This window comes from Neoarius graeffei, chromosome 8 (genome assembly GCF_027579695.1).
Source record: "Neoarius graeffei isolate fNeoGra1 chromosome 8, fNeoGra1.pri, whole genome shotgun sequence".
Taxonomy (NCBI): Eukaryota; Metazoa; Chordata; class Actinopteri; order Siluriformes; family Ariidae; genus Neoarius; species Neoarius graeffei.
The window spans coordinates 9,744,204-9,756,248 of record NC_083576.1 but is presented as its reverse complement, the minus strand read 5'-3'; positions in this window follow the sequence as shown (position 1 = coordinate 9,756,248).

Sequence of the window (12,045 nt, the reverse complement as noted above, 5' to 3'; positions counted from 1 at the left end):
TGTAATTTTTAATCAGATCATCTGAACCTCTTACTGACATACAAGCACTGATGGTTGCTACTGTCGTTGCTGAAACTCATTTATATTCATAGCAAGAATTGGGATTACATTTTCTGATAGAATTTGCAAAATTAGTAATGGAACAAAGGTGCAAATTAATCTGTTGGATGTATGAGTTTACACTGTTTGGCAAACAGTATAAACTCAGCTTGTTTTGTTTTGCAGTGATACCAGGGTCAAACAGAATTGGCTGCTTCATTGATTATGGATAAGCTAGTGGTGGTTCCTGTCACAGAGACTACAGTTGAAGTTGAGCTAGAAATGCCAGCGGAAGCCCCTGTTGCTGAAGAAGCACCAGTATTTGAGGAGGCACTAGTTACCCCAACAGTCGAGGAAACTGGTGTTGCCCCAGTGATTGAAGATGAGCCAGTTGCCTTTGCAGTCAAGGAAGCTGCTGTTACTTCAGTAGTTGAAGAGATACACCTGCATCAGCAATTGAAGAAGTTGCTGTTTGTCCAGCAGTCGAGGACGGTACCACCTGCATCAGCAGTTGAGGAAACTGATGTTGCCCCAGTAGTTGAGGATGTGCCATTTGCACCAGAAGTGGAGGAAGCCCACTGTTTCCCCAGTAGTTGAAGAAGTACCAGTTGCACCAGAAGTAGAGGAAGCTGCTGTTGCCTCAGTAATTGAGGAGGTACCAGTTACCCCAATAGTTGAGGAAGCTGTTGTTTCTCAGTAGTAGAGGAGGGTACCAGTTACCCCAGTAGTAGAGGAAGCAGCTGTTGCTCCAGAGGGCAAGGAGGCACCAGTTATCTCAGCAGTAGAGAAAGATGCTGTTGTTCCAGTAGTTGAGGAAGTAATATTTACCCCAGCAGCAACAGAAACTCCTGATGCACCAGTAGTTGAGGAGGTACTAGTTACTCCAGCAATAGAAGTAGTTCCTGATGCTCCAGTAGTTGAGGGGTCACAAGTTACCCAAGCAGTAGAAGAAGCCACTGTTACCCCAGATGTTGTGATTACTTCAGCTGAAGCCACTGCACCCTCTGCTGCTCTGGAGCCAGAGTCTAAACATGAATATCTGGTAGTCTTGCTGGAGGGAGCCCCCAAAAGAGACAGGAAGCCTAAGGTTCTGGGCATTTCCCCCATGAGTGGTAAGATCATCCCAGCTCCAGAGGATGAGGAGCCAGCAGCACAGGTAACAGGTAATCAGCTTTAACATCTCATTCACTTTATAGCCTAGGCAGGATGAAGTTTTGTTTAGCAAGAAAGTATCATTCCAACAATTAACACCAGGTATGGAATGGTTCTGTATTAAATTATTCATATTTCATTGGGGGCGGCATGGTGGTGTAGTGGTTAGTGCTGTCGCCTCACAGCAAGAAGGTCCGGGTTCAAGCCCCTGTGGCCGGCGAGGGCCTTTCTGTGTGGAGTTTGCATGTCCTCCCCGTGTCCGCGTGGGTTTCCTCTGGGTGCTTCGGTTTCCCCCACAGTCCAAAGACATGCAGGTTAGGTTAACTGGTAACTCTCAATTGACCGTAGGTGTGAATGTGAGTGTGAATGGTTGTCTGTGTCTGTGTCAGCCCTGTGATGACCTGGCGACTTGTCCAGGGTGTACCCCGCCTTTCACCCGTAGTCAGCTGGGATAGGCTCCAGCTTGCCTGCGACCCTGTAGAACAGGATAAAGCGGCTAGAGATAATGAGATGAGATGAGATATTTCATTGGATTATTTATATGCTATTCATACTAATACTACTCACATTTATGATAGTGTATATTTAGTCAGAAAAAATATATTATGCAAAATTGACATCACTCTCTGGCTTTAAGGCCTATGAAAAGTTGTCAAGTAAAGGACGTACCTCCAAGTGCTGAGAAAAGTTACTTTATTCAAGAAAAATAACCCGCAATGCTATAGAAATAACGTTAATAACCAATAGAGACTCATCAATGGAAGATTCAGTATAAAGTAGTTTAAAAGTACCTACCCCCAAAAAACTAAGATTTATATAATTAATTTTCAATTTGTTTTCATGTGTTGTAGAAGAAAAAAAAATTATGGATGTAAAATATCCCCAACTGCTTGTGGTTCCTGGTCTTGAGATGTACATAAAATCAAGTTTTAGTGTAAAATTGTACTGTTGGAAGTTGATGCAAAGTCAGAAATCTTCTCATCTCATTATCTCTAGCCGCTTTATCCTGTTCTACAGGGTCGCAGGCAAGCTGGAGCCTATCCCAGCTGACTACGGGCGAAAGGCGGGGTACACCCTGGACAAGTCGCCAGGTCATCGCAGGGCTGACACATAGACACAGACAACCATTCACACTCACATTCACACCTACGCTCAATTTAGAGTCACCAGTTAACCTAACCTGCATGTCTTTGGACTGTGGGGGAAACTGGAGCACCCAGAGGAAACCCACGCGGACACGGGGAGAACATGCAAACTCCGCACAGAAAGGCCCTCACCGGCCACAGGGCTCGAACCCAGAACCTTCTTGCTGTGAGGCGACAGCGCTAACCACTACACCACCGTGCCACCAGTCAGAAATCTTATGAAGCCTAAACGAAGCTTAAATTAATTTCTCCCCAACAGGTCACGCGCCACCTGCTTAAGATTCAGATGGTCAGATATGAGTGTTTATAAGGTAATATGTTTTTTTTTTTTTTTTTAAGTCATTTTTACTCAAATTTCTATCTAGATGTAGTGTTAAATATCTACACCCTGCTCTGGTCTCCTTTCCTATTTAGCCAATAGATTCCTATTTAACCATAGCGAACGGTATATTATGCAGATGTGGTAAGCTAGAATTCAGTTTGGATTTTAAGTATCACGCCACCTCCTGTTCTTCAGTGACATTACACGCTTACTGGTTTGTTTTAGGACATAGTGTGACTCCGACAAGACTTATGCTTTCCGCAGAAGCTTTGCAAGCACTCATTTCTCATGTACTCACCTGCGTACCTTTTGTCTCTCATCTCATCTCATTATCTCTAGCCGCTTTATCCTTCTACAGGGTCGCAGGCAAGCTGGAGCCTATCCCAGCTGACTATGGGCGAAAGGCGGGGTACACCCTGGACAAGTCGTCAGGTCATCACAGGGCTGACACATAGACACAGACAACCATTCACACTCACATTCACACCTACGGTCAATTTAGAGTCACCAGTTAACCTAACCTGCATGTCTTTGGACTGTGGGGGAAACCGGAGCACCCGGAGGAAACCCACGCGGACACGGGGAGAACATGCAAACTCCACACAGAAAGGCCCTCGCCGGCCACGGGGCTCGAACCCGGACCTTCTTGCTGTGAGGCGACAGCGCTAACCACTACACCACCGTGCTGCCCGCGTACCTTTTGTACATCTGAATAATTAACAGCTATAGAGACGAAACATTGCAGTCCGTCAGGTTTCCATGTTGACCTGTGAAATGTTTTTATCACAGCTATTCTGAGACACATTTGTCCAGTGACATGGAGGTTTTAAACATACTGACATACTCTGCTGTTGATTGTTGTCATGAGATCCATATCAAATCACATACTGTGCCCTTATTTTAAATTATTTGCTAATCTAAAGTCAAAGATCCAGAAAATTAGTACATTTTTAGAATGCAGCTTTATTCGTTTGCTCCCACTGCATTACTTGATACCACCTATCGTTTTTTTTAGTATTGAATCATGTGCATGTGTTAGATTTGTCGTATACTTTGAATGAGAGAGATTTTCAACAGGGGGCGGTATGGTGGTGCAGTGGTTAGCACTGTCGCCTCACAGTATGCGTCTTGGAAGTTTGAACCTCAGAAGTAGCCAAAAATACACTTGCATGAAAGAAGTTACCTTGAAGTGCCTTTATTGTATAAAACAATCCAAGCAGGGCGGCACGGTGGTGTAGTGGTTAGCGCTGTCGCCTCACAGTAAGAAGGTCCTGGGTTCGAGCCCCGGGGCCAGCGAGGGCCTTTCTGTGTGGAGTTTGCATGTTCTCCCCGTGTCTGCGTGGGTTTCCTCCGGGTGCTCCGGTTTCCCCCACAGTCCAAAGACATGCAGGTTAGGTTAACTGGTGGCTCTAAATTGACCGTAGGTGTGAATGTGAGTGTGAATGGTTGTCTGTGTCTATGTGTCAGCCCTGTGATGACCTGGCGACTTGTCCAGGGTGTACCCCGCCTTTCGCCCATAGTCAGCTGGGATAGGCTCCAGCTTGCCTGCGACCCTGTAGAAGGATAAAGCGGCTAGAGATAATGAGATGAGATGAGACAATCCAAGCACCGAGTGATATCCAGGATACACACTGAAGTCTAAACTTCCACCAGTTCAGTTCAGTTCAGCATGCCTTAGCCCTAAAGAGAGCCGTAGGCGTTTCCCTTGACAGCCAATCTCCTAGCATTCTTCATCCCACTTCTCCAGCTTCTGATGTTGTCCACCCATTCCGACCATTTCCTGCCTCTCTTTCCCTTCGCACAGATCTGTCCCTCAGTAGTCACAAGGACTAGACTGTCACCTCTCCTTTTCCAATATTTATACTTGGTCAGTTTCCTCTTTTTAATCATCTCCAGAAGTCCTTCTTTCTCTGGCACTCCGATTGTTTCTCTTATCCATGTGTTGGTCCTCCTGTCTCTCTAGCTTACTCTGAGAACTCTTCTCCATAACCACAGCTCAAAAACTTCCATCATTCTTTCTTCTGTCTTCCACCAGTAATTTTAAACTCTGTTCCGAAACAAAACGACGGCTCCTGTTAAAATCATTGTGAAAGGACTTTTCTTTGTTTGAGCACTGACTTCTGAGTTACTGCCCAGTGCAGGTTTCTCACTGGCGAAAGCATAACTTTAGCTGAATTTGAAATAAAGCAGATCCACTCGTAACTCCCACCACATGATAATCCCAAGGCCCTAACCACACAGCAGTGAGTCTGCACCCAACAGAGCCATGCGTGTCCACATTAACAACCAGTGGCAAAGAAACCCAAGATGGTTACACACAAGGTTCTCAAAATATTTGAACTCATAAATTGCTCCAAGGTTCATTTCAATTGATCGTGAGCTGGGCTAGTGGTTAGTGTGTCCACCTCTTGACCAGGAGATTGCAAGTTCTACTCGCGGTCGGGTCATCCCAAAGACAATCATAAAAATGGTCTCCACTGTCATCGGGCGAGTAGGAAGTCAAACTCTCGCAGTTACCAGAGGCCCAGCCCCCCACTGTAACCCTAACTACATAATGGGCGAGAGGCCAGGGGCTATAGAGATCTTGCAGTCACGTGACCGGAAAGTACACAGCCGCCATCTTGTCGGTAAAAAACACTGCTGAATACTGCTGCACTCGTGTACAAAATGGATAAATTTCAACCGACGGACTACACGGCTCATTTTTCTAATGAACAGATAACTAGATATATGTCTAAAATAAACGACCTACAGATTAGTGACCCTTATCGATTACCGGACGTAGTTTTCACGACCGTGTCAGTGGATATTGAACTGCCAGAGGTGGAATACCCAGACGTGTATAATTACCTCATTAACTTTCCCTGGCTGTTCAGTGGTGAAGCACTGCGTGTTTATAAATCTCTGGACAGTTATCTTTACAGAAATTCAGGATTTGTCAGCCGCCCTCAGATGTGGCATCTTGTAAACAAGAAAATAACAATCCTCATTGGACGGGTAAGTCACTTAAGTATTGAGTACTAGTACTGATACTAGATATATCAGTATTATCTAGTATAGCACTGACCAGCCGATTATAGAATAGAATAAGGTAATTCCAGCTGTAATTCCAAATCGTCCGTCTTGTTTACCATGGATCTGGCGTTGGAGAGGTAGAGGCTTGGCAGTGGAGATTTGAGTGGCTGTTTTCTGAGCTTAGTCAACAGGCCGGCTCTGCAGCCTCACTTTTGCTTCCTCTCCCGACGCTGCCTCCTTCGCCTGCCAGACCCGATAACAATCCACGGAGACCCCACTGGTCTCGCTATCTCGTCCGGAATGTTGTGCATGCGATGGAAATCGCTACAAACCGTCATTTTCTGCTGGAAACCAATGTCCAGTAAGTCCATACGGTTGTAGTGGATATTGAAGTCCGGTACAGACGAACAACATGCAAAAATACACACAAAAAACAAAAAACGTGCACAGGTAGAGAGAGCTTGTAGCCGTAGCCGTTGTAGTAGAATTGTATATAGTAGGGTTTTCCAGAAGAAAAGGTAGAAGCAGAAGTAGAACCAGAAGTAGAAGGCGGAAATATGGCGTTTGACCGACAAGATGGCGTCTGTTATAATCTGGATCGGCTGTGACGTCACATGCAAGATCTCTATTGAAATGGAGATCGGCGCCGCACCCATGTGCCTCAAGACCTGGTTAGTACCGGGACAGGAGACTGCCTGGGAAGAACAGATCCTGGCGCAGGAGGGACTTTGATTTGACTTTCAGCTCAATGGAGCCCAATGACAGGAAAAAAACCCCAAGTATAGCACCATAAATTCAGGCTAAGCACCACAATACAGTTTCTCAATGATCCCAGAAAAATATTTGTAGCAGGCTAGTGACTCACAAAAACACATTCCACAGTTTGACCAGTTGATACTTGCATGACAGAGAGCCTGGCACAAAGACAACTATGGTGACAGAAACAGAAGTCTTAACATGTTTTGAAGTTCTAAACAAAAATATTGAGGTATAAAATAATCCTACACATGCAGGTTCTGGGTTCGATCCTGCTGGTGAAACTCTTTTTGTGCAGGGTTCCTTTCACGCCTGCGTGGGTTTCCTCTAGGTGCTCTGGTTTCCTCCTACAGTCCAAAGACTTGGATTAGATCAACTGGCTACTCTAAATTGCCCATAGGTACGAATGAGAGTGTGAATGTCTGTCTGTCTGTGTTAACCCCGTGATAGATTTGCGACCTATCCAGGGTGCCTCTCGCCTGAAGTCAGCTGGGATTGGCTTCAGCCCACTCGTGACCCGCAATGAATAAGCGGTATAGAAAATGAATGGGTTTTTCAGTACTTGTCAGCTTCATCATCTTGGTAACTAAAGAATCAGACATTGGACACCAAACATTTCTTCGTCGAATGAGCTACATTTCGGGTACATGAATCTGAAAGTGAAATACGAAAGTAAATATCTCTCTCTCTCTCTCTCTCTCTCTCTCTCTCTCTCTCTCTCAGCAGATGTCCTGTTATAGTTCACCTGTTCCTCGTTGAAGATTAAGGGATGTGCCTTCCTCCATTTTAATCAACATCTGTCGCTTAGACCTGACTTTCACTTCAGATGGATTTGGCCCTGACAGAAACACAGGAAACTCTTCGTATGATACGACATTAGTGTTTGCTTACGCAAACCGTTTCATGAGCCGTTGCTAAAACACGTTTACTCTTATATACTGTATACACTACTTACAATACACAGTGGAGCATAGGTTTCTAACCACTAAAATGTGAAGGACCAGGGTTAAGAACCTGCAGTAGAAGATAGACATTTGATATTTATTCTCTTAGAGTACTTTTTTCAGTTTTCACATGGTGTAACTTTGTAACTCTTGGATAAAAATGGCTTTTTTGATGCATGCGATGTGAGATACTGTGAAGGACCAGCTTATCCTCAGGTTCTTATCCTCAGTTGTTTTTTTTTTTTTTTCCCCTGTGGACCAGTGCATTGTGGATGGAGTTTATTTTCCTACCTCAAGCCTCACTAAGGTGGGGTTTACATTAGACCGTATCAGCGGATCATCAGATTAACGTTTTTAAAACGATTAGCGTGCACACAGCAACACCAATACACGATTCGCGTGCACACAGCAACGCCAATACACGGATACGCTCGGCTCCGCAGGCATCCTGCGCTCCAAATCACTCCACCCTGAACAGCGAGTGCCCTCTGGAGGGTGCGCACTCCGGCCCTGCGCAGCTCACAGAGCGCGCGAGTATAGCGCACGAGCAGTGATTCGGGACTGAGCCGGTGTGTGTGTGATCTCAGCGCATATCACTTACCACTTGCAAGTGGAAGGACGGCAAGCCTAAAGACAATCATAACTACACAGTGGGCAGTATTTGCATCAGTATTTGCAGTATTTTCATACTTTTATACTCTTTAATGAAAGGTGATACAAGGCGGAAGTCCGCGCCGTTTTTCAGCAGTCGCGTCACATGACCAACGCCAGCGAATCAGGAAGGTGGATGTCACAGTGACGTTGTCCAGTGACGACGCCAGCTAGAGCTCAGCACAGCGTATCCGCGTATTCTCAATGTTTACACAGCACCGGACCAGACACAATCTGGATTGAATACGTGGACGCTGGCGGATTCCCGTTTCCAGGCATTTTAATGTAAACGGACAGTGCATCCGCGAAGAAAACGAGACAGATATGGTCTAATGTAAACTTGGCCTAAAGCTATCCGTTGCCATGCGAATGGTTTCAGGTCAAACTACAAGCATGTGTATGACATTGAAACGTATATCTTTGGGAGTTATCTTCTATATCAGTCAAAGATCTTCCTTAATCCTCAAATTCTGATAAAAAAAAAAAAAAGACGTAACTCAACTTTTATATTATTAACGACTCGTTTCTACCTCACCTCAAAGAAAACCTCTACCCTGAAACACCCTGAGAAATTTTGTATTGAAATATTTTGTGATATGTTAAACGATTATGTAAGTTACGGCTCGGCTAGTTAGCAGTCAACAAGATGTCAAGTACGAGCATAAACGTTGAAGCTTCGGAAGCTTATCTGTTTGAGGAGATGACGGAGCCGGACAGACAAAAGGACTAAAGTGCCGCTGCATCGCTCTTTTTAAATAGAGATAACTGAGGGCTACATCCCACTGCCATCACTATCAGTGGGTAGACACATGGCACTGTGGGTCATGTAGGAAACAGCGAAGTGGAAATAAACCAATATGTCAGCGAAGGGAAAAAAAATCAATTCAGAATGTTAGTACCAAATAAATCTTGTATGCTCTTGGTCACATAATTATTAAAGATTGATATGCAACTCGTTCATGGTGGAGTTTAGTCGAAAACTTGCAACCAGCCCAACTATCCTCTGTACTACATGATCATAATCTGTGACATTTTCTCCGTTTTTCTTTATCGACTGAGCTTGTGTTCTCTACAAATGTGATTCAAATCTGTTAAACCTCGCAGGAATAAAAATGATTATTTTTTTTACCATTTTACACAGAGGTCTAGCTGACTAAGTATGTGGCTACATGTGAATTTATTACTCTTTTACAAAGGCTTCAGCTTTACAGAGTTATCCTCGATATGGATATGAGATTTTATACACAGTTCATTAATAATAATAATAATAATAATAGTAAAGTCTGTCATGACCAAAATACAGCTGTTTAAAGACTTAAAGCTTTTCTAATTAACGCAGCTCTGTTTCATTTCTTTAATTTTTTTTTAATTTCCACATCTGTTTAAAAAGGGCTAATAAACTGACCTTGACTTATGCGGAGGGAGGTATTTATTTCAGTGTTTCTCGTGTAAGTTTTTTTGTTTCCATGTTTGTGGGATATGTTGTGTTGGTTCATCGCTGTCCTGAACTGTCGCATGTGTGCATCAGTGGTGATTTATTTGTAAATGTGTTATTTACTTGTCAGGAAAAAAAAAGTAAATCTAGAATTGTAATGTTAATATACTGTGTGATTTATTTCTTGAATCATTGCCTTATGAATTGAATTGTCTCATCTCATTATCTGTAGCCGCTTTATCCTGTTCTACAGGGTCGCAGGCGAGCTGGAGCCTATCCCAGCTCACTACGGGCGAAAGGCGGGGTACACCCTGGACAAGTCGCCAGGTCATCACAGGGCTGACACATAGACACAGACAACCATTCACACTCACATTCACACCTACGCTCAATTTAGAGTCACCAGTTAACCTAACCTGCATGTCTTTGGACTGTCGGGGAAACCGGAGCACCCGGAGGAAACCCACGCGGACACGGGGAGAACATGCAAACTCCGCACAGAAAGGCCCTCGCTGGCCACAGGGCTCGAACCCGGACCTTCTTGCTGTGAGGCGACAGCGCTAACCACTACACCACTGTGCCGCCTGAATTGAATTGTATCATATATATATATTTCAGATTCAGCGGTATCAAATATCGATTTGTTTCCTTATGAACCAAAAACAAATGTCGTTGAATTGTCAAATAGTGAATTGTTGCTTTATGAAGTGAATCGTATCAGCAGATTCAGTGGTGTCGAATTGTATTGGAGGAGATTCAAAATAAATGGATTGTCGTGGATTCAGAGGTCTTGTCAAATATTGACCCATTGGCTTATGAATAAAAAATGAATCGCATCATAGCAGATTCAATTGTATCATCAAACAACTTATTTCCTTATGAATCAAAAATGAATCACCATAGGAGGTTCAGTTGCATCAACCTATTAATAATATTGTAATGGTTTCTGTTGTATCATCAAATATCGACTCTACTTATGAATCAAAAATTAATTGTATCGTAACAAATTCAGTTATATCTTCGAATATCAGCTTGTTGCCTTGTAACTTGAATCATATTGTAGTAGATTCAGTGGTATCATCAAATATCAATTTACTGCCTTATGAATCAAAAACTAATGTATCATAGCAGATTCAGTTATTTGGTCAAATTCACTCACAAACTCACTGCCTTATGAATAAAAAATTAATCATATCATAAATTCAGGTTTATCGTCAAATCAACTTATGAATAAAAATCGAATCATCTAACAGATTCGGTTGTATCATCAAATAGTGACTTGTTGCCTTATGAATGAAAAATGAATCGTATTGTAATAGATTCAGGTTTATCGTCAAATATCGACTCCTTACCTTAAGAATCAAAAGCTAATCATACAATGGCAAATTGGCGGCACGGTGGTGTAGTGGTTAGCACTGTTGCCTCACAGCAAGAAGGTCCGGGTTCGAGCCCCGTGGCTGGCGAGGGCCTTTCTGTGCGGAGTTTGCATGTTCTCCCCGTGTCCGCGTGGGTTTCCTCCGGGTGCTCCGGTTTCCCCCACAGTCCAAAGACATGCAGGTTAGGTTAACTGGTGACTCTAAATTGACCGTAGGTGTGAATGTGAGTGTGAATGGTTGTCTGTGTCTATGTGTCAGCCCTGTGATGACCTGGTGACTTGTCCAGGGTGTACCCCGCCTTTCGCCCGTAGTCAGCTGGGATAGGCTCCAGCTTGCCTGCGACCCTGTAGAACAGGATAAAGCGGCTAGAGATAATGAGATGAGATGAGACAATGGCAAATTCAGTTGTATTGTCAAATATCGCATCCTTGCCTTATAAATCTAATCATATTGTAGTCGATTAGGATGAATCATCAAATATTGACTCATTACTTTACGAATCAAAAATGAGTCATATTCTAACATTGTTATATCATTAAATATTGGCTTGCTTCATGAATCAAGAATGAATTATATAGTAGGTTCAGCTGTATCATCAAATATTGACTTGTTGCCGTAGTGAATAAAAAAAATGAGTCATATTGTTACAGATACAGGTTTATTATTAAATATCGAATTGTTGCTTGGTGACTTGAAATCATATTGCAATACCAAATTGCTTCATTATGAAGTTTAACACTGCATTGTACTGGTTCAGTGGTTTTGTCAGGGTGGTGTAGTGGTTAGCACTGTCACCTCACAGCAAGAAGGTTCTGGGTTTGAGCGCAGTGGCTGACGGGGGCCTTTCTGTGTAGAGTTTGCATGTTCTCATGTCTGTGTGGGTTTCCCCACAGTCCAAAGACATGCAGGTTAGGTTAACTGGTGGCTCTAAATTGACCGCAGGTGTGAATGGTTGTCTATGTGTCAGCCTGTGTCAACTGGATAGGCTCCAGCTTGACCACGACCCTGCACAGGATAAGTGGTTACGGATAATGGATGGATCTCATCTCATTATCTCTAGCCACTTTATCCTGTTCTACAGAGTCGCAGGCAAACTGGAGCCTATCCCAGCTAACTACGGGCGAGAGCCGGGGTACACCCTGGACAAGTCGCCAGGTCATCACAGGGCTGACACATAGACACAGACAACCATTCACACCTACGGTCAATT